General features: G+C 43.3%; 1 long non-coding RNA gene across 4 annotated transcripts in view; it reads right to left on the reverse strand.

The window, feature by feature from the left end:
• The window catches only part of LOC147359131 (uncharacterized), a 49871-nt gene extending 26050 nt beyond the window's left edge, over positions 1-23821 (reverse strand). The window contains exons 1-2 of one of the 4 annotated variants that reach the window (XR_015140548.1): positions 20477-23821; positions 7825-7904 (exon numbers count right to left, since the gene is read on the reverse strand). This is a non-coding gene — a long non-coding RNA (uncharacterized LOC147359131). Of the gene's footprint in view, positions 1-7824; positions 7905-10358; positions 10797-15875; positions 15935-15986; positions 16161-20476 lie in introns of those variants that run through there. The other 3 variants (XR_015140550.1, XR_015140551.1, XR_015140549.1) reach the window with 3 other exon arrangements.
• Between the last annotated feature and the right edge of the window lie 349 nt (positions 23822-24170).

A 24170-nucleotide genomic window follows, 5' to 3' on the forward strand; every position in this document is an offset into this window, starting at 1 on the left:
AACCACTAGACTATTCAGGTATGACCTAAATCAAATCCCTTATGATTATACAGTGGAAGTGAGAAATAGATTTAAGGGCCTAGATCTGATAGATAGAGTGCCTGATGAACTATGGAATGAGCTTAGTGACATTGTACAGGAGACAGGGATCAAGACCATCCCCATGGAAAAGAAATGCAAAAAAGCAAAATGGCTGTCTGGGGAGGCCTTACAAATAGCTGTGAAAAGAAGAGAAGCAAAAAGCAAAGGAGAAAAGGAAAGATATAAGCATCTGAATGCAGAGTCCCAAAGAATAGCAAGAAGAGATAAGAAAGCCTTCTTCAGTGATCATTGCAAAGAAATAGAGGAAAACAGCAGAATGGGAAAGACTAGAGATCTCTTCAGAAAAATTAGAGATACCAAGGAACATTTCATACAAAGATGGGCTCGATAAAGGACAGAAATGGTATGGACCTAACAGAAGCAGAAGATATTAAGAAGAGGTGGCAAGAATACACAGAAGAACTATACAAAAAAGATCTTCATCACCCAGATGATCACGATGGTGTGATCACTGACCTAGAGCCAGACATCCTGGAATGTGAAGTCAAGTGGGCCTTAGAAAGTATCATTACTAGCAAAGCTAGTGGAGGTGATGGAATTCCAGTTGAGCTCTTTCAACTGGAAAGAGCTGTGAAAGTGCTGCCCTCAATATGCCAGCAAATTTGGAAAACTCAGCAGTGGCCACAGGACTGGAAAAGGTCAGTTTTCATTCCAATCCCAAAGAAAGGCAATGCCAAAGAATGCCCAAACTACTGCACAATTGCACTCATCTCACACGCTACTAAAGTAATGTTCAAAATTCTCCAAGCCAGGCTTCAGCAATATGTGAACCATGAACTTCCTGATGTTCAAGCTGGGTTTAGAAAAGGCAGAGGAACCAGAGATCAAATTGCCAACATCCACTGGATCATGGAAAAAGCAAGAGAGTTCCAGAAAAACATCTATTTCTGCTTTATTGACTATGCCAAAGCCTTTGACTGTGTGGATCACGATAAACTGTGGAAAATTTTGAAAGAGATGGGAATACCAGACCACCTGACCTGCCTCTTGAGAAATCTGTATGCAGGTCAGGAAGCAACAGTTAGAACTGGACATGGAACAACAGACTGGTTCCAAATAGGAAAAGGAGTACGTCAAGGCTGTATATTGTCACCCTGCTTATTTAACTTCTATGCAGAGTACATCATGAGAAACGCTGGACTGGAAGAAACACAAGCTGGAATCAAGATTGCCGGGAGAAATATCAATAACCTCAGATATGCAGATGACACCACCCTTATGGCAGAAAGTGAAGAGGAACTCAAAAGCCTCTTGATGAAAGTGAAAGTGGAGAGTGAAAAAGTGGGCTTAAAGCTCAACATTCAGAAAATGAAGATCATGGCATCCGGTCCCATCACTTCATGGGAAATAGATGGGGAAAAAGTGCAAACAGTGTCAGACTTTATTTTGGGGGGCTCCAAAATCACTGCAGATGGTAACTTCAGCCATGAAATTAAAAGAAGTTTACTCCTTGGAAGGAAAGTTATGACCAACCTAGATAGCATATTCAAAAGCAGAGACATTACTTTGCCAACAAAGGTCCATCTAGTCAAGGCAATGGTTTTTCCTGTGGTCATGTATGGATGTGAGAGTCGGACTGTGAAGAAGACTGAGTGCCAAAGAAGTGATGCTTTTGAACTGTGGTGTTGGAAAAGACTCTTGAGAGTCCCTTGGACTGCAAGGAGATCCAACCAGTCCATTCTGAAGGAGATCAGCTCTGGGATTTCTTTGGAAGGAATGATCCTAAAGCTGAAACTCCAGTACTTTGGCCACCTCATGCGAAGAGTTGACTCATTAGAAAAGACTCTGATGCTGGAAGGGATTGGGAACAGGAGGAGAAGGGGACGACAGAGGATGAGATGGCTGGATGGCATCACTGACTCGATGGACGTGAGTCTGGGTGAACTCCAGGAGTTGGTGATGGACAGGTAGGCCTGGAGTGCTGCAATTCATGGGGTCGCAAAGAGTCGGACACAACTGAGTGACTGAACTGACTGAACTGACTGACTGATTCTTGAATAAAAGTGGAAATATCCTCATCTTGTTCCTGATCTTAGAGGAAATGCTTCCAGTTTTTCACCATTGTGTGTGATGTTAGCTTTGGGCTTATCATATGTAGCTTTTATGATGTTGAGAGTTTTTATCATAAATGGATGTTGAATTTTGTCAAAAGCTTTTTCTTTATCTATTCAGATGATCATATGATTTTTATTTTTCAGTTTGTTAGCATAGTGTATCACACTGATTGATTTATGTGTGTTGAAACATCCTTGCATCCCTTGGATAAATTCCACTCAATCATGGTGTATGATCTTTTGAAAGCGAAAGTGTTAGTCACTCAGTTGTATCCAACTCTTTTCAACTCCATGGACTATAGCCAGTCAGACTCATGAAATCCTCCAGGCAAGAATACTGGTGTGGGTAGCCTTTTCTTTCTCCACAGGATCTCCCTGACCTGGAGAAGATCTCCTTTTATATACTGTTAAATTCTGTTTGGTAATATTTTGATCTATTTCTGCTTTATTGACTATGCCAAAGCTTTTGACTGTGTGGATCACAATAAACTGTGGAAAATTTTGAAAGAGATGGAAATACCAGACCACCTGACCTGCCTCTTGAGAAATGTGTATGCAGGTCAGGAAGCAACAGTTAGAACTGGACATGGAACAACAGACTGGTTCCAAATAGGAAAAGGAGTACGTCAAGGCTGTATATTTTCACCCTGCTTATTTAACTTCTATGCAGGTATATCATGAGAAATGCTGGACTGGAAGAAACACAAGCTGGAATCAAGATTGCCGGGAGAAATACCAATAACCTCAGATATGCAGATGACACCACCCTTATGGCAGAAAGTGAAGAGGAACTCAAAAGCCTCTTGATGAAAGTGAAAGTGGAGAGTGAAAAAGTGGGCTTAAAGCTCAACATTCAGAAAATGAAGATCATGGCATCCGGTCCCATCACTTCATGGGAAATAGATGGGGAAAAAGTGCAAACAGTGTCAGACTTTATTTTTGGGGCTCCAAAATCACTGCAGATGGTGACTGCAGCCATGAAATTAAAAGACACTTACTCCTTGGAAGGAAAGTTATGACCAACCTAGATAGCATATTCAAAAGCAGAGACATTACTTTGCCAACAAAGGTCCATCTAGTCAAGGCTATGGTTTTTCCTGTGGTCAAGTATGGATGTGAGAGTTGGACTGTGAAGAAGGCTGAGAGCCAAAGAATTGATGCTTTTGAACTGTGGTGTTGGAGAAGACTCTTCAAAGTCCCTTGGACTGCAAGGAGATCCAACCAGTCTGAATTCTGAAGGAGATCAGCCCTGGGATTGCTTTGGAGGGAATGATACTAAGGCTGAAACTCTAGTACTTTGGCCACCTCATGTGAAGAGTTGACTCATTGGAAAAGACTCTGATGCTGGGAGGAATTGGGGGCAGGAGGAGAAGGGGATGACAGAGGATGAAATGGCTGGATGGCATCACTGACTCGATGGACGTGAGTCTGGGTGAACTCCAGGAGTTGGTGATGGACAGGGAGGCCTGGCGTGCTGCGATTCATGGGGTCACAAAGAGTCAGACATGACTGAGCAGCTGAACTGAACTGAACTGAATATATTGATAAGGATTTTTGTGTCTATCATCAGTGATATTGGTCAGTAATTTTCCTTTTTTGTGTTATCTTTGTCTAGTTTTGGTGTCAGGTGATGCTGGCCTTGTATTAATAGAATGAGTTTGGAAGAATTTCTTCCTCTGCTATTTTTTGGTATAATTTGAGAAGGATAGGTATCGATTCTTCTCTGAATGTTTGCTGGATTCTACCTATGAAACCATCTGATTCTGGATTTTTTTGTTTGGGGAATTTTTCTTTTTTATAACTAAATTTCATTACTAGTAATTGCTCTGTTTTGTTTTGTTTTGTTTTCTTCTTGATTTAGTCCTAGAGGGTTATATATTTCTAGGCATTTCTTCTAAGTTGTCCATTTTATTGGCATACAATCATTCATAGGGGTATCATGACATCCTTTGAATTTCGGTTGTGTTGACTGTGAAGTTTGCATTTCTGACTTTATCTTTTTTCCTTGATAAAAAGAAAACCTTCTGGTAAAGGTTTGTCCATTTTGTTTACCCATTCAAAGAATCAGCTTAGCTTCATTGGTCTTTTTTTTTTTTTTTTTTGGTCTCTATCTCATTTATTCCTGCTCTGATCTTTATGATTTCTTTTCTTCTGCAGATTTTGGTTGTTCATTCTTTCTCTGGTTCCTCTAAGTGTAAGGTTAGGGGTGTTTTTTTTTGGATTTTCTTTTTTTTTTTTTTTTCCTTTCTAATTTTATTTTATTTTTAAACTTTACATAATTGTATTAGTTTTGCCAAATATCAAAATGAATCCGCCACAGGTATACATGTGTTCCCCATCCCGAACCCTCCTCCCTCCTCCCTCCCCATACCATCCCTCTGGGTCATCCCAGTGCACTAGCCCCAAGCATCCAGTATCATGCATCGAACCCGGACTGGCAACTCGTTTCTTACATGATATTTTACATGTTTCAATGCCATTCTCCCAAATCTTCCCACCCTCTCCCTCTCCCACAGAGTCCATAAGACTGTTCTATACATCAGTGTCTCTTTTGCTGTCTCGTACACAGGGTTATTGTTACCATCTTTCTAAATTCCATATATATGCGTTAGTATACTGTATTTATGGGCATACACACTGAGGAAACCAGACGGGAAAGAGACACGTGTACCCCAATGTTCATCGCAGCACTGTTTATAATAGCCAGGACATGGAAGCAACCTAGATGTCCATCAGCAGATGAATGGATAAGAAAGCTGTGGTACATATACACAATGGAGTATTACTCAGCCATTAAAAAGAATACATTTGAATCAGTTCTAATGAGGTGGATGAAACTGGAGCCTATTATACAGAGTGAAGTAAGCCAGAAGGAAAAACATAAGGTTAGGTTTTTAATTTGAGATTCTTCTTATTTCCTGAGGTAGGCTTGTATCACTATAAACTTCACTCTTAGAACTGCTTTTGCTGTGTCCCCAGAGTTTGGATCATTGCATTTCATTTTCACTGGTCTCTAGGTATTTTGTTTGTTTGTTTGATTTCTTCAGTGTTCCACTGGTTATTTAGTAGCATACTGTTTAGCCTCCATGTGTTCCTGTTCTGCAGTTTTTCCCCTCTGTGGTTGAATTCTAGTCTCAAAGCATTGTGGTCAAAAAAGTTGTTAAATATGACTTCAGTTTCTTAAATTTACTGAGAATTGTTCTGTGGCCAAGCATGTGCTCTATCCTAAAGAATCTGCCATGTACATTTGAGAACAATGTGTATTCTGCTGCTTTGGGATGGAATGTTTTATATTTATGAAGCTATTCTGGCTTTCTTTTCACTTCCATTTACATGGAATGCCTTTGTCCATCCCCTCACTTTCTACCTGTGTGTCTTTAGATTTAAAGTGAGTCTTTTGTGGGTAGTTTATTTGTGGGTCGTTCTTTTGTATCTATTCAGCCACTCTAGGTTTCTTATTGGAATATTTAGCCCGTTTACTTTAAGAGTTAACTACTGATGGGAAATGTACTTATTGCTATTTTGGTAATAGATTTGAGGTTGTTTTTGTAGTGCTTTCTTGTTCCTTTCTTCTTTTGCTCTCTTCTCTCATGATTTGATGACAATCTTTATGTTACATTTGGATTCTTCACTCTTTTTCCTGTGTGTATGTATTACAGAATTTTGGTTTGTGATTAGCATGAAGTCTATATATAGCTATATATATACATACATACATATATATAATGTGTATAATGTATGTATATAATTATAAATTGCTGATCTCTTAATGTTTAATGTATTTTCACGACCTTGAATTTTTACTCTTTCCCTCCCCTTTTACTGTTCTTAACATCATATTTTACATCTTTTTGTTTTGTATCTCTTTTAACTACCTATTGTGGATATAGATGACTTTACTACTTTAGTCTTTTAACGTTCCTACTAGGTTTATACCTGGTTGATTTACCTTCTTTACTGTATATTTGCCTTTACCAGCAAGATTTTTCCTTTCATAATTTTTATATTTCTCATTTCTTTTCTGCTCAGAGCAGTTCCTTTAACATTTCTTATATAGCTGGTTTGGTGGTGCTGAACTCTCTTAGCTTTTCCTTTTCTGTAAAGCTCTCTCTCTCCATCATTTCTGAATGAAAGCCTTGCTGGGTAGAGTATTCTTGCTTGTAGTTTTTTCCCTTTTATCACTTTAAACATACTGGGCCACTCCCTTCTGGCCTGCAGAGTTTCTACTGAAAAAATCAGCTGATAGCTTTATGGACATTCCCTTGTACATAACTTGTTGCTTTTTCCTGTGCTGCTTTTAAGATTCTCTCTTTATATTTAATTTTTGTTATTTTTATTACAATGTGTTTTGGTGTGGCCCTCTTTGGATTGATACTGTTTGGGGTTTTCCAAAGTCTCCTGTGTTGCAGGCAGATTCTTTACTACTGAGCCATCTGTTTGGGATTTTCTATGCTTCTTGGACCTGGATGTCTGTTCCCTTTCCTAAGTTAAGAAACTTTTCAGTTATTATGTCTGCAAATGTGTTCTCTGCCCCTTTCTCTCTCTCTTCTCCTTCTGAGACTCCTATGATATGAATGTTAGTACACTTGATGTTGTGGGTCCTGGGGTCCCTGAAGGCAGGGCCTAGGGTCTGGGAGCTGGTGTTGGTCTTCTGTTGAGTGGGGCCAAGTCCTGGGTCCTTTGGTGGATGGCACTGTGTCCCAGGGCAGCTGGTTTGCTGGTGAGTGGGGCTGTATCCCCACCTAACTAGCTGCTTGACCTGAAGTGTTCCAGTACTGGTGTTGACAACCTGGTGGGTGGGGCCATGACCTAGCGCTAAGTTAGAGAGGGGATTCCAAAATAGTGCTTGGAAGCTCCAGAGTCCTCTTGGTAGAATAAGTTTCTCCAAGTGACTGCTGCCCATGTCTGTGTCCCCAGGGTGAGCTCCAATTGCCTCTGTTTCTCTGGGAAGCTCTCCAAGATCAGAAGGTGTGTCTGATCCAAAATTCTTTCAACTTAGAGCTTCTTCTCTGAGTATCAGAGTGTGTGAGATTTTGTGTGTGCTCTTTAAGAGTAGAGTTTCTATTTCTCACAGTTCTCTGGCTCTTCTGAAAGTAAGCCCCACTGGTCTTCAAGGCCAAACATTCTGGGGGTTTGTCTTCCTGGTATAGAGCCACAAGGCTGGGGAGCCTGCTGTGGGGCTTGTACCCTTTGATTCTTAGGAGAACCTATGCAATTGTAATTATCCTCCCATTTGTAGACCACCTACCTGGGGATGTGGGTCTTGATTATACCATGTCTCCAGACCTATTACTTATCTTGTTGTGGTTTCTTCTTTATATCTTTAGTTGTAGGAAATCTCTTCCACTAGGCTTCAGGTCTTTGTTCTCAATAATTTTGCTGTAAATACTTGTGATTTTGATGTGACTGTGGGAGGAGGTGAGCTCAGGGTCTTCATACTCCACCATCTTGGCCTCTCTGTCTAAGTTAAGCTTTTCAGTTCAGAGCAGAACACTGTTCCCCAAGCAGTCTCTGATAACCATACTCTTTTAGCAACAGTTTGTGAAGAATGAAGTGCAAGAAGAGTGACTAGTTAACTTGTGTGTGTGTGTGCTGTGTTGTGTTGTGTAGTTTCTGTGCTTCTGGGTGGATAGGAATGTAGATTAAGGGGTTAAACAATCCTACTCACCGACACCTGCTCCCAGAAGACACTGGCTGTCCCAGGGTGGAGTAGCAACAACAGAGGGTCTTGGCATGATTATTAGTGTCCTGAGGGAGAAAAAAGCCCCATATCACTTACAATGGTTCAGCCTTACCTTCTACAGGAGGAGAGAAACTAGTAGGCTTATGCAGGGAGTAGAGAGGTGTCAGTGATCACCAAGGGAGAGAAAGGAGAGGCTAAATTTTCTAGGTTTCTAAAGATGTAAGGACCTCAGATCGGAGAAGGCAATGGCACCCCACTCCAGTACTCTTGCCTGGAAAATCCCATGGATGGAGGAGCCTGGTAGGCTGCAGTCCATGAGGTCGCTGAGTCGGACACGACTGAGCGACTTCACTTTCACTTTTCACTTTCATGCATTGGAGAAGGAAATGGCAACCCACTCCAGTGTTCTTGCCTGGAGAATCCCAGGGATGGGGGAGCCTGGTGGGCTGCCGTCTATGGGGTCGCACAGAGTCGGACATGACTGAAGTGACTTAGCAGTAGCAGCAGCAAGGACCTCAGATAGGCCTCGAACCCCACTCCTCCACAGGGATGACCACAGCCAGAAGCTATAGCTTCTGAGAAGCTAAGCTCCTTCACTGCCTACTCTTCCAGATGCTGGGGTCAGAAACCAGACACGGGCAAAATACCAGGTCCTGGGAAATCCTTGCTTCGTGAAAGGTGTTCCCGTCCCCTTATGAATAGGTGCAGGGTAGAGTAGAAATAACCTCTGTCCTGGGCTCTGGGAACTGAGTCACTTGTAGACTGCATCCCAGTTACAAAGAACCTTCCTCTGCCCAGTCTCACTGAGTTATCATAATAGCCCCAAGAGATAGAAATTGTTATTCTTAATCTGATTATTATGCAATAGAGAAGGAAACAGAGTCTTGGTGAAGATAATGATCTTTCCCAGGATGACACGGCCAGCCTGGCTCCAGGTCTCTGTAGCTGGACCTTCTTTTAATCCTGTGCTCCATCCATCTGATGCCCAAGGGTCGGAAAGAGAAGCCAGAGCAAGGATCATGTCCATTCCCAAGCAGGGACCTCAAGACCCTCCTTTCCTCAAGACCCTGACTTTCCTGGGCCACACTGCATGTCTTTCAGGCAGCAGCACTTGGGCTTGTCCTCTGTCTGATTCTCCAGCTTAGCTGATTCTGTGAGGTCATGAACTGCAGTCTAGGGGAAGCTTTAAACATCTTCAGTTCTGCACCCTTAGAGAAGGCATCTGGAGGAGGTAAGGGCCTATCCTGTGCAAGGGATGTGAGGCGCTTAGTGGGAGCATCAGCAACGGTGCCTGCCTAGAGAGGCGGGTGTGTGGAGGAAGCCCCTCCCCTACTCCTCTCAGGAAGGACAGTCCGGGTGTAGAGCATGAACTGCACAGGCCTAGCCCAAGCCCCACCTCTACACTTGTTAGTTATTTGATCTTGCACAAAGTTATTTTTTTCTATGTCTCTGGTTCCTCAACAATAAAAACAGAGAAAAAAATTGCCCCTCCCTTATGTTGTTATGAAGATTACATGAAATAAAGAATGCAAAGTACTTAGCACAGTGCCAGGCCCACTGAGAGAATGCTTTAATGACGTACAACACACTGGATGGAATGCTCATTCATTCATTTATTCATTTGGCAAGAATGTATTAAATGCCCAGTCTATGTCTGCCTTCCCAAGTGGTGCTAGTGGTAAAGAACCTGTTTGCAATGCAGGAGACATAAGGGATACAGGTTCGATCTCTGGGTTGGGAAGATCCCCTGGAGGGGGACATGGCAACCCACTCCAGTATTCCTGCCTAGAGAATCCCATGGACAGAGGAGCCTGGTGAGCTATGGTCCATGGGGTCACAAAGAGTTGGACACGACTGAAACAACTTAGCACTATGTCTAAGGAGCAGTATGCTAAAAACTCAGTCCCTGGGACTTTACCAACACTCATCTCTGTAGAATCTAATCACACAAAAGCTCTTTTCTTCATAAATGTTACAGTATGAACTGCTTTTATAATCATGGGAAATGATTTTTGTTGCTTACTTCTGCCCTTTATTCCTCCTTTATTTCCTACATAAGAACATAGTTGGAATCAGATGAGATCTGGAGTGAAGCAGACCATGTACTTGTCGTGAACATTTGAGCAAGTGCCTTTCTCCTGTAACTCTCAGCTTCTCATCTGCAAAATGGGGAGAGTCACATCTTCCACAGAGGACTATTAAAAGGAAAAAATGAAATAGTGGATCAGGTAAAGCACCTGATTTAGGGCAGGTGCTCAATACATATCAGTAGGGCAGGTGCTCAATACATATCAGCTGTCCTTCTACTTTTCAAAACATATGGATAGAACTTCTGGTTTCTGGCCTGGCATTGTAAGAAGTTTGAGAGTCACCACTCCATCCTAGCAACAAGTAAAAGGCTGAACACACTGCAAAGTTAGCAACTCTTTTTAGATCCATATGGAAGTGAGGTCACAGGACAAATCACTGTCCCCTAAACTGGAAAGAGTGACAGGCGAATACAGAGAATCACAACTTACCAAGGAAGAACCCTTCATGGGGACCAGCACCACGTTAGGGAAACCTGAACTTAACCGATGAATTACTGGAGGCTCAGTGCGGGCAAGTCAAAAATTCCAGAGGGATCCAGTCATCAGGACACCTGAAACTTTTGTGAGTTTTACTTCCTGGAGCTCTACTGGATTCTTACAGTGAATACTGGAGAAAAATTCCCCCATGCTTCTGGTAAGGGGAGGGGAAGAGGAACCATTTTGAAACTTCTGAGCATTCTGTTCTTAACAAGATCCACTCTAAAGAGAAACTATTTAACCAGAGCCTCACATGCTGGAGCTTTATCAGATCCAAACTGACTTCAGCTGGCTGTGGCCTTCCACATAGGAGAAAGGAAGTCCCCAACTCCAGCTCCCTCCAGCCATCCTGCCCACCTAAAGAGAGGGGAGTGCTGAGAAGTACCTGTGAAGTTCACAGTTCAGAGCCATAGCCTCACTAAAAGACTGAGCCCTAATCTTAGGACTATAAAATGCTTCCCCTTGCCCTGCAATTCCCACATCACCAAAGGAACAGCAGTTCCTCTTAGCCAATTCATTATATCTGGCTATCAAGAAAAAAAAGTTTTTTAATTTAAAATTAAAAACACACTTTGAAGGGTCAGAGCAAGCAAGCATCAGAACCAGACTCAGTTATGGCAGAGATGTTAGAATGATCAGACTGGGAATTTGAAGCCACTTATAATTGATATGCTAAGGGCACTAATGGACAGAGAAGTCAGCATGCAAGAATAGATGCAAAGGTAAGCAGAGAGGCGCTTCCCTAGCGGCTCAGCAGTGAGCAATCTGCCAGTAATGTAGGAGCACAAGACACATAGGTTCAGTCCCTGGGTCTGGAAGATCCCCTGGAGAACATGGCAACCCATTCCAGTATTCCTGCCTGGAGAATCCCATGAACAGAAAAGCCTGGTGGGCTACAGTCCATAGGGTCACAAAGAATCAGACACAACTGAAATAACTTAGTATGAACATATACACGCATGGAAGCAGAAAGATGGAATTCTAAGAAAGAATAAAGAAATGCTAGAGATCTACAACACTATATCAGGAAACAAAACAGAAGCACAGGAGAAATTACCAATGCCTTTGATGGACTTATTAATAGACGTGGCTGAGGAATTTGAAACAATGATGATTGAGAAGTTAATGTTAGACACCAAAACACAGATCCAAGAAGCTCAGACAACACCAAGCAGAATAACAGCAGAAAAAAAAAAACAAAAAACCCTACATCTAAACTTATAATTTTCAAGCTAGAGAAAATAGAAGATTAAAAAAAATCCTGAAAAAGGTCAGAGGGGAAAAATCTTACCAATAGAGAGGAGCAAAGATAAGAATTATATCTGACTTCTCCTCAGAACCCAGGCAAGCAAGAAGAGAATGTAGTGAAACATTTAAAATGATGAGAGAAAAAAAACAACAGTTCTGTTTGTGAAATTAACCCTCAATAGTAAACGAGGAATAATTAGACAAACAAAAATTGATTGAGGGAATTTTTTTGCCGATGGATCTGCATTGCAAGAAATGTTAAGTTCTTTAGAGAGAAGGAACATGATGTAGGTTAGAAACTTGGAGCTACATAAAAGAGGCACATAGAAGGAATAAGTGAAGGTAAAACCAAACCTTTCTTTTTTTTTTTCATTCTTAATTGATATAATAGATAATAATTTTTTCATAATTGTATTAGCAACAATTATTTGAAAGTGAGTGAACGGATCAATAAACTGTGGTACATTCAGACAAGGGAATATGATTCAGTGCTAAAAAGAAATGAACTATCAAGATAAGAAAGACACAGAGGAACCATAAATGTGTATTACTAAGAATGAGCACCAAAGAATTGATGCTTTCAAACTGTAGTGATGGAAAGACTCTTGAGAGTCTCTTGGACAACAAGGAGATCAAACCAGTCAATCCTAAAGGAAACCAACCCTGAATATTCATTGGACAGACTGATGCTGAAGCTTCATTACTTTGGCCACCTGATGCAAAGAGCTGACTCATTGTAAAAGACCCTGATGCTGGGAAAGGTTCAAGGCAAGAGGAGAAGGGGGTGACAGAGGATGAGATGGTTGGATGGCATCACCGACTCAGTGGACAGGAGTCTGAGCAAGCTCTGGGAGATAGCGGAGGACAGAGGAGACTGTCATGCTACAGACCATGGAGTTGCAGAGACTCAGACATGACTTAGTGACTGAACATCAGCAAGTGAAAAAAAATGATGTGAAAAGTTATATAATGTCTAATTCCAATTATATGACATTCTGTGGAAAAAGCAAAACTATGGAGACAGTAAAAGGTCAGTGGTTGCCAAGGGCTAGGCATAGAGGGATGGTGAACAGAAAGCACCTTTCAGGGCCATGAAACTACTCTGTGTGATGTTATAATGGTGGATACATGTTACTATACATTTGTCCAAACCATAGATTGTACAAGGCCAAGAAAGAAGCCTGTGGACTTTAGGTGATTATGATGTGTCAATGTAGATTCATCAATTGTAACAAAAGTACTGTTACCCAAAAAACTGTGTTTGCCTCTTGGTGGGTGTTGATCCAAAAGACACAACCAAGCCAAAGACTGGGAGAAGGAAGAACTTATTACTTTCAACAAGTAAGGAAAACACCGAGGATCTTTCCCTGAACAGTAAAATCGGGAAAGTTTTAATCTAAGCGTACATGTATATTAATGAAAGGGCTTTGGCAGAGAATTCAGCATAGAACTGGGGCAAAGGTCAACAGAGTCCGAGCTTTAGTTGAAGTCACAAAGGCCAGAAATAAACAATATCATGGTTGTCTTCAGGCTAATCTTTACTACTAGAAATCTTTACTTCCCTGGGAGAAATATCAATAACCTCAGATATACAGATGACACCATCCTTATGGCAGAAAGCGAAGAAGAACTAAAAGAGCCTCTTGATGAGAGTGAAAGAGGAGAATGAAAAAGCTGGCTTAAAATTCAACATTCAAAAGACGAAGATTATGGCATCTAGTATCATCACTTCATGTGAAATAGATGGGGAAACAAGGAAACTGTGAGAAACTTTGTTTTTTTGGGCTCCAAATTCACTGCAGATGGTGACTGCAGCCATGAAATTAAAAGATGCTTGCTCCTTGAAAGAAAAGCTATGACCAACCTAGACAGCATATTAAAAAGCAGAGACATTACTTTGCCAACAAAGGTCCATCTAGTCAAGGCTATGGTTTTTCCAGTAGTCATGTATGGATGTGAGAGTTGGACCATAAAAAAAGCTGAGTGCTGAAGAGTTGATGCTTTTGAACTGTGGTGTTGTAGAAGGCTCTTGAGAGAGTCCCTTGGACTGCAAGGAGATCAAACCAGTCACTCCTAAAGGAAATAAGTCTTGAATATTCATTGGAAGGATTGATGCTGAAGCTGAAACTCCAATACTTTGGCCATCTGATGTGAAGAATTGATTCCTTAGAAAAGACCCTGACACTGAGATTGAAGACAGGAAGAGAAGGGGATGACAGAGGATGAGAGGGTTGGATGGCATCACCAACTCTATGGACATGAGTTTGAGCAAGCTCCGGGAGTTGGTGATGGACAGGGAGGCCTGGCGTGCTGCAGTCCTTGGGGTCACAAAGAGTTGGACACGACTGAGTGACTGAACTGAACTGAGGAATCTTTACAACTGATACATTATTTTTACTATTGTTACTTGTCTTGCCTAATAGCAGTTATTTGTTCCTGTATTCTTTTGTTCTCTTAAGATCAGTAATCACTGAGACCCATTTAGGCCCATGTATTGATGAAAGTGAAAGTGGAGAGTGAAAAAGTTGGCTTAAAGCTCAACATTCAGAAAACGAAGATCATGGCATCTGGTCCCACCACTTCATGGGAAATAGATGGGGAAACAGCGGAAACAGTGACAGGCTTTATTTTTCTGGGCTCCAAAATCACTACAGATGGTGACTGCAGCCATGAAATTAAAAGACGCTTACTCCTTGGAAGGAAACTTATGACCAACCTAGATAGCATATTGAAAAGCAGAGACATTACTTTGCCAACAAAGGTCCATCTAGTCAAGGCTATGGTCTTTCCTGTGGTCATGTATGGATGTGAGAGTTGGACTGTGAAGAAGGCTGAGCGCCAAAGAATTGATGCTTTTGAACTGTGGTGTTGGAAAAGACTCTTGAGAGTCTTTTGGACTGCAAGGAGATCCAACCAGTCCATTCTGAAGGAGATCAGCTCTGGGATTTCTTTGGAAGGAATGATGCTAAAGCTGAAACTCCAGTACTTTGGCCACCTTATGTGAAGAGTTGACTCATTAGAAAAGACTCTGATGCTGGGAGGGATTGGGGGCAGGAGGAGAAGGGGACGACAGAGGATGAGATGGCTGGATGGCATCACTCACTCTATGGACATGAGTCTGAGTGAACTCAGGGAGTTGGTGATGGAAGGGAGGCCTGGCGTGCTGCGATTCATGGGGTCGCAAAGAGTCAGACACGACTGAATGACTGATCTGATCTGATTTTGGCCAGGCTTAGATCACAAAATGGCTTAGACCAAAATGGCTTCTCCTATGTCAAGAAAGTCATGCCTGGTTCTCTTTCCCTGTGGACCCTCTTTCCTGGTTCTCTTTCCTATGGACCCCCTATCATATCTACTCAGAGCACCATTCTGGTGGAGGATGTTGATCATGTGTGTACAGGATCCTGTTTTGATGAGATTAAGATTCGTTGTTGTTGTTGTTGTTGTTATTGCTGCTGCTGCTGCTAAGTCCCTTCAGTCGTGTCCAACTCTGTGCAACACCATAGACGGCAGCCTACCAGGCTCCTCTGTCCCTGGGATTCTCCAGGCAAGAACGCTGGAGTGGGTTGCCATTTCCTTCTCCGATGCATGAAAGTGAAAAGTGAATAAGATGTGTTAGCCTATGGTTATTCTTCAGTCCACCAGTAAGAACTCCAGCCAGGTTCTGCTTAGTTCCCCATCTTCCCTGAGGCCTTGCCAAAGCCAATGTGGCTTCCCTGATGGAGATTTCAGAGAGGAAGTAGAAAGAAGTGTGATAAGAGGCTGAGGCCCCAGAAGCCTGTTAGAGATACTGGATTGTTTTGGGACGAGAACCATGAGCCACTCAAGAGCAGGGGTGCAGGTGGGGACATTGGCCACCTATCCCTCTTTCACGGCATTTGAGAAATCTGGGTACAGATGAGCTTTTTTATAAAACAGAAACAGACTCACAGACATAGACAACAAACTTACTGTTATCAAAGGGGAAAGGAGTAGGGGAGGAATAAATTAGGAGATTGGGGTCAGCGGATACAAGCTACTGTATATGAAATAGATACACAAGGACTTACTGTATCACAAAGTATATTCAGTATCTTGTAATAACCTATAATGGAAAAGAATCTGGAAAAGAGTATAAATAACTGAATCACTTGGCAGTACGCCTTAAACTAGCACAACACTATAAATCAACTGCACTTCAATTAAAAAGAAAGAAAAGGATCTGAAAAATTTTGAAATTACCTTCATTTGCATGGTCTGTTTTCTCATTTTTGTTTCTGGCTATTACCTGATCCCAGAAGCAGTTCAGAGCATAGCATTCTGGGTCATGGCTGCACATCCATTTATACCTACCTTCCCCTGGGTCTGGTGGGAAATATGAAGACAGGTTTCTGCTTTTCCTGTTGCTAGATATCAGTGAGGAACACAATGAACAGCCATCTGGAAATGCAGGCTTCAGGTTCTCTGGGTTCTCCTTGCACAAGTAGCGTCCAGACCTGTCGGCTAACCTTGGACACACCCTTTCCTTTTTTCACTCCCTCTCCACCTCCTACCAGATCCTGACAGTGGCCTTCAATGCATCTTCTCGCCTCCACTCTCTTTGTTGCCAGCCCATCCTACACACAGCTCCTGGACTGGTTTTCCTAGAGCACAGCTGGTAAACTTTCTCCAAAAAGCTCGATGATGATAAATATGGCTTTGAGGGCTATTTGGTTCATGTTATGATGGCTCAGGGGCTTCCCTGGTGGCTCAGACAGTAAAGAATCTGCCTGCAATGCCAGAGACCCGGTTTTGATCCCTGGGTTAGGAAGATCCCCTGGAGAAGGGAGGGCTTCCCAGGTGATTCAGCAGGTAAAGAATCTGTCTGCAGTGCAGAACCACAGAATACTTGGGTTCTAACTCTGGGATGGGAAGATCCCCTGGAGAAGGACATGGCAACCCATCCCAGTATTCCTGCCTGGAAAATCCCGTGGACAGAGGAGCCTGGCGGACTACAGTCCATGGGGTCACAAGAGTCTGAGCACAACACTTGTATGTATGATGGCCCTGTCCTTCCCTGGCAGAGCAAATGTAGCTATATTTGGGGATAACCTGTGATGTAGCAATACTGACCAGAACCATTTTTATCGAGGTTCTCGAGAAAGAAGTCTTAGCCTGGTTGATTTTGTTCTACAGGTTACTAGCCAGTCTACTGCCTGCATTTGGGTCCAGTGCCTACCCCAACGCCCTCACCTATGTCTTTGTATCCTGGTCCCGAAAAACAGACCTGGGGGCTTAGAGGAGGCTCTGGATAGGAGGCTGAGTAAACACATGAGGCCCGTGCCCCTTAACTGCCTCCAACCCCTTTCCAAACCATTTTCCTTGACACTCGAAGCCAAGCACGGCTTCTGCTGCTTTCTCCACTCTGTGGAGTCTCCTCCTCTGCCTTCTACCCTAAATGTTCTCATCCCCACTCCTACCTCCAACCATGTCCAAAAGCTGCCCAGCTGTCAAGGCCCAGCTGAAAATTCTTTTCCTCTCCTGGAAGCCACTGTGTTCTTTCTTCTTTTTTATTTTTTGGCCACCCCAAACATCTTAGTTTTTGGATCTTAGTTTCCTGACCAGGGATCAAACCTGCACCCCCTGCACTGGGAGTGTGGAATCTTAACCACTGGACCACCAGCAGAGTCCCCACTGTGTTCTCTCCTCTGAGTGTTCATATCACACTTTATTCCTATCTCTTTTAAGACACTTTCTGTTTCTTACACTTTGGTCACTCCTAGTATAAGTTGTCTGAAAGCAGGACTCAGGTCAGATTCAGATTCATACATGTATCCTACAGTTTGTGCCTAACACCTGACTTAACAAACCATAGATCCTCAGGAATGGTTACTGAAAGAATGGGTGGTTGAATCAATGTACCTGTGATGGAGGCTCAGAAGCATGGGTAGGAGACCATTTGGCAGGAATCATGGAATACAATAATCTAACCATTGTAGAATACTTACTATGTTCCAGGCATTGCACTAAGAGGCTTTACATGGATTTTCTTCCCTAGTTCTCACAACAGCTTGACAAGTTTGGCTGGCCTGCATCCCACAGGCCTGCAGGCCCTGTATCTGCCCAGCCTCAAGCTGGAAGAAAGAGCCCAGCATCACTGACCAGGACCTCAGTGGCTTAGTGGACAGAGGATCTTACATGTCTGAAGCAAGATCCTTGGGTGATAGTCCACTGTGGGCAGCAGATGGCAGGCAGACCATGGAAGCAGTCTTTACTCTGGGGGAAGGTGGAGGATACCAGGATGTCAGTTGGCTCACTGGTTACCAGGGAAACCAGGAGAAGAGCATGCCCTTCACAGCCCCTTTGATAAGCTATGGTAATAGAGACTTTCTGATCTAAAGATTAAAACAATCGCTAGCTGGGGCTGGGAGCTCTATGATTAAGAGGGAAGATCAGCCATGTGAGTAGGTGTAGGTGAAGAAAGGGCTGATTGGACTTCCCTGGTGGCATAGTGGATAAGGATCCACCTGCCAAGGCAGGCGACACGGGTTTGATCTCTGGTCCAGGAAGATTCCACATCCCATGGAGCAACTAAGCCCATGTGCCACAACTACTGAGCCAGTGCTCTAGAGTCTGGGAGGACAACTATCGAGCCTGTGTGCTACAGCCACTGAAGCCCATGTGCCTAGAGCCTGTGGTCAGAAACAAGAGGAGCCATAGCAATGAAAAGCCCGTGTACTGCAATGAAGAGTAGACCCCACTCACCGCAACTAGAGAAAGTCCATGCAAAGCAATGAAGACCCAGTGCAGCAAAAAATAAATAAAAGTAAAAAAAAAAAAAAAAAAGAAGGGTCTGATTGAGTAGGGGACATAAGAGAGCAGAAGAACAGGCATCTTGGGTGGCCTGATCATACAGGTCCGTGCAATAATTAAACCCATTTACAAGAACACGCAGCTAGTGGTAGAGCTGGGATGCAAACCCAAGCTCCAAACCACCTCACTCGGCTGTCTGGGAAGCTCACTTGGGATTTACCAGGGACGTGGGGATATATCATCAGGCTGTCCTTCCTACGTGACATTGAGTCTTCCGTTGTTGCCCTGTTATTCCAGGCAGGCATGGAATGACTTGGGAAATTTAGCTTTGGCCCTTCCAGGGCATCAGAGTCAGGATAATTCCCAGTTGTGTAGTACCAACATCCATTTTCCAAGAGGTTAGAGGCTCCAGGCAGGTGAGGCAGGCAAAATGAAAGAGGAGAGACAGAAAGCCAGGCAGGAAGGGAGTCTCTGCTCTGTAGAACCTCTCCCTGCTGCCTTCCATCTGCTGATCAGTCATGGACTTAACCCTCACTAGGCTGCTTCACTGTCTATTTCTGAAAAGTTTAAATGCTATTTTTCATTCAATCACTGAATATCAGTTGGACAGCTACTCTGTACCAGGCATCTAAAACATCAATTTAATCACCTAAGTCAACAAAAATGTGAGGAAATAAGAGGTTTGAGGGAGTGGGGGAGGGCGAGAGCAAGTTCTGATATGTTTCTTATGCTCATGCCCATAATTAAATCTCTCTTAAGAAGTGCCTTCCTTAGTTCTGCACTCCAGACGAAAATAGAATAGAAACCTTACCATTTTACTTGGCTAAAGCTGAACATTTGGCTTCCCCGTGCACCAATAAGTTCCATATACGTCTATCAAAGTGTCCTGTGATAACAGACAATGGGGTCACACACCCCATTTTGGTGTTTATTCCTGAACCTGCCTCTCTGCCATGCCCCAGTCATCTCTTATGGGTTAGGAGGATATTAACATTACTGAAATGCTGCCCCAGCCAACATTTTTGCTCCTGCTTCTTCCCAACTAAAGGGATTCCTTGACCCATCCTTTCAGAATATGCCACAGTTTCTGTGCTCAATGCTTCCCATTTCAGTCTAGTAGAGCTAAAGGCTGGCCACCACCAAGTTTATAACACAGAGACACGCATCATCCTAGAACTGACTTAGTGGGGTCGTCTAGGCTACATGTTTACACTTACTTAAAAACTTTTTTTTTATTAATTAATTCAGCTGCATTGGGTCTTAGTTGTGGCACGCGGGATCTTCACTGAGTCTCGAGGGATACTTCATTGTGGTGCACAGACTCTCTAGTTGTGGTGTGGAGGTTTAGTTCCTCTACAGCATGTGGGATCTTAGTTCCCTGACCAGGGATCGAACCTGCATCCCCTGCATTGCAAGGTGGATCCTTAACAACTGGACCACCAGGGAAGTCCCCTTATTTTTGTATTTTTAAAGGTACATTCAGATTTGGCAAGAAGATGCCTGGATGTGCACACATGTGCACACTTGCCTGCACATCACTTCAGTATAAACTGGATTTTGGACCAGCCTCCTAGATCAACCAGAACCCACCTTCCTCTAGAGCTGCCTTGGGCTGGTCACACTGAGAAGCAGGGCTCTGGGAGGAAGGAAAATCTTTGCTGAAAGCCCATGCACAGGGGCTATTTGGTCCTGGGGAGGACTGAGTCTCAGCTTTCCTGAATGCATGTCCTATCAAAGAATTCTGCTAAGCTTCCCGTAGATCGTTATATGGCCCCATTTATATTGTTGTAAACAAACCTATGACATTGTGACCGTATTCCAGACCCTGTTTATAGCAACCTCACACTGGATAGCTAAGGGTTAATTTTACTATCTTGCCCTTTTGAAGAACCTTTCAGCAAAAGATTTCAGAGAATTTTACCAAACTATCCCACACCCTTCCCCTCCCATTTGACAGGCAGAGGAGCTGAGGCACAAGGAAGCCAGAAAAGCATAGTCCAAATGTAAGTCAGAGATGGGGCCGGCTGGGCTGGTTACACCTCCTTGCTCACCTATGCTTACGCTGTTGTCACAGACTTCCTGGAAAGGGGTAGCTTCTTCTTGGCTTATCTGGTGAGTAAGCATTGCTGTGGGCTTTCAGTGTTTCCCCAGGTCAGAGGAAGCTGTGTCCCTGAGAAGGAAATGAGAAGGAGAGGGCCCCCTTGGTCAACACGTTTCCCTGTGCGGGTTTATCTTCAGTCCTCAGAATCCCGCCTCCTCCTATTGTGATGTGTTGCAATACCTTTCAGCAATTCCTTAACAAATTATCTCTTAGAAGTCCTCGGGGTCACATTGCTTTCCCTGCCCCAAATCCTACCCCAGTGTGTAGGAACAAAACTCTTTGGGATGGTAGGGTCATCTGTTTCACGTGCTGTTATATGGTCCCATTTCCATGAAGGTGAGCTTTGCTAAACTTTCTGCCCCTCCACTGTCTACGTTGCCACCAGCTCCACGTCTGGTCTCTTTCCCAGGGAAGCTCTTCACTCTGTGAAGGGAGAATTCAGAGCAATGGCATTTCTGCCTCTACCACAAACGAGACTTATACTTTATAATGAGACTTACACCTATCAAGATCTCACAGAATTTAGGGTTGATTGAGTTAGGAGCGGAGAAAAAATGCTCCCAAGGATTAAAAAAAAACCAGAGTGAACTCTGATTCCATCAAAACAACCATGACACTAGATTCCGAAACAAACCTCCTCTGTTGCCAACTGGCAATCATTCTTTTCCCTTTTCATAATAAGAAACTGTGTGAATGTGTTTTTGAAAGGTAGGTGTTAGTGAAAGCAGGTTCGGTTCCATTTTTTCCTTGGATAGATAATAAGCTATGAATGCCTTCTTTAAGAATATTTGTAAATGTGCCCAGAGGTTAGTGAAAAATAAGAACATTCGATATAGCAAATAATGCCAGCTTTGTGTGCTCTCCCGGAAGTTCTCTAAGCTTGGATCCTAAGCTAGAATCATTTTCTCCAATATCTTAAGACTACATGAAATAAAACTTGGTATAACCCAGGAAAGTAATGTTTACAAACAAATCAAAGAATTTCTCAATTTTCTGTAGATAAGTGTAACTTTAGAGGGGGAAAAATCACATTCAGGGGAAAAAAAACAAAACAAAACCAACTTTGACAGTTAAAATAGCTGTGACAAAGCCCAAGCACTTACTAAGAGGGAGACCCCCTCCATCCTTCTTCAGGGCTTCTAACTATCTCTTAGTTTGCACACATTCCTACAGGGTATAGTGTCTGACTTGCATGGACCATTTGAAAAAGAGCCATTGAGGCAAGCAGGGCTCACATAACAGGAGTGACAGCTAGGAGTGACAGCTAGAGAAGAGACAAAAGCTATTTGTTGAAGCTTAATTTAAGAATTACTGATCCTAATTCTAAGAATCATCAGCATGATTCATTAAGAAAAAGTTAGATCATGTTCATCATCCTCCTACGTAATCCCTTTTAGGTTATTGGTCAAAAAAGTGGTTACAAGGGTGAGCTGCAAGCATGTGAAACATTCCTTAGGTGGACAGTGACCTCGCTCTACAAGGAAGGCTTCCCGGGCTTCCGCCTCCTGCGGGTGGAGTTGGCTTCCTGCCTGACTCACCGGCTGTTTATAGGCAGCTGCTGGCTTCTCAGGCCGCTTTGCCTCCAGTAAAAAGGGGGAAGAAGCTCACGAGTACTTGGTAGGGAGCCCCGGAGACCTTTGATGGCAAGTTCTAAAGGAAGGCCGGGCTTCACAATAGGGCAATTACGCTTTAGGCTAATTGGCGCCGAGACGCTGTAAAAGCACTTATTTGGAACGCCGCACAGAATAGCACGAGGGTGCTGGCGTTTGGCAGTAATGCTGTTAACACCTCGAGACACAGGGGAAGCCCACTAGAAGCCTGGAGATGCGCCTGCCACTCTGCACGGCCAGCCCTCCATACCACCTGGGCCAGGACCAAGTGGAACCACGGAGGGGGCGGCCTCCACTTGACTCTTTGTGAGCTTTCGGTGGGGATTGGTACCTCCCTTCCAACTCCCCAGCACGGCCCAAGCAGCCTGCCAGACACCCCAAGGGAAGAGGTAGTCAGGGATCCAAGACAGGCGGGCATGGCCAATTCCTTCCGCCCCTGCCACCCATCCCCCACTTCCTTCCCCTTCAGTTGGATGCACCATGTATACTGGAGATGCCACCGTGAGGGTCGGAGGGGACATCTTAAAATACCGATGGAGGTTTTTTCTCCCCATTTTTTCCTTGCTCCAAACTGCGAAGCCACCTACCACGTGTGGTCACTGAACACCTGAAATGTGGTTCAGAAAGAGAAAGACAAATACTCTATATTAATGCATATATATGGAATTGAGAAAGACGGTACCTACGATCCTACATGCAGGGCAGCAAAGGAGACACAGACGGGTAAAGAACAAGACTTCTGAGAACAGCACTGAAACATGTACATTACCATATGTAAAACAGAAGATCTGTGCAAGTTGGATGCATGAAGCAGGGTACACAAAGCAGGTGCTCTGGGACAACCTCGAGGGATAAGGTGCGGAGGGAGTTGGAGGGGGGTCCAGGATGGGGCAGGACACATGTATACCTGTGGCCAGTTCATGTTGATGTATGGTAGAAACCATCACAATATTGTAAAGTAATTATCCTCCAATGAAAATAAATAAAATTTTAAAAAAGAAAAAGGTCCTTGGGGAAAGGGAATCCTCTTCACCAATGTCCTCTTCAAGAATAAAATGTATTATCTGGAATCCTCTCAGGGATTACATATAGATGTAACACTTTAAAATGCTTGTTGGTGTTCACTTGTGAAAATTCATCAGGTTGTATACGTTAGATTTGTGCACTTTTCTATTCGTGTTGTATTTCAATAAGAGTTTACAGAAAATATTCTTTAGAAATAAAAAGAAATGTGGTTAGTGCAAACCTACGGTAGTGCTGTGAGCATAAAATATACATGGAAATTCAAAGACAGGACAATAAAAGAGAAATTATCTCATTAATAACTCTCATACTGATTGCATAGTGACATGATAATGTTTTGGATATATTAAGTAAAATAGGGTAGTAGTAATAAAATTAGTTTTCATGTTTTTAATATTTTTTAATAAGACTACTAGAAAATCAAAAATTACATAGATATATGACTTGCATCAGTGGCTTGATGAACTTTTTTTACTGGTTGGCGCTGCTGCAGGTGACTCTGGTCTCTTAGCCTGGCGGTCCTTGGCTCACTGCCTTAGGAAGGGAGGGGCTCAGAGGCAAAGGCTTTCATCAATTCAATAATTTGGGCCTATGGGGCAGAGGAAGCACTCTGGCAAAGCCAGATCTGGAAGAATCGTGGAAAATGATATGGGGCAAGGCTCCCCAGCCCCGCTCTAACACATCTCAGATCTAGTGAGGACTCCTCTGCTTGGAGAGTAGAGGGTGAGAAAGTCGGCAGGGAAGTGAGCAGAACTGAGGTTCCGATGTGTCCTAAAGAAAGGGGAAGGGATCAGCCCACCACAAATCTATGTTGAGCATCTGGCCTGTGTACCTAAGGTGCTGGGTCTCTACAGTGAGAAGCAGACAGAGTCCATCCCTATGTGCACAGTGTTATGAGACAGAGAATAAACATGGGAACAAATGAAGAAGAAAACTGAAGGTATTGCTAAGTGCTACAAAGACTCCAACGGATTTGTGGGCCTGGAGAACACGTATTCTTGAGTCCTCATC

This window comes from Bos grunniens, chromosome 14, assembly GCF_055505025.1.
Source record: "Bos grunniens cultivar Pamir isolate PY7600 chromosome 14, Bosgru_T2T1.0, whole genome shotgun sequence".
NCBI classification, from domain to species: domain Eukaryota; kingdom Metazoa; phylum Chordata; class Mammalia; order Artiodactyla; family Bovidae; genus Bos; species Bos grunniens.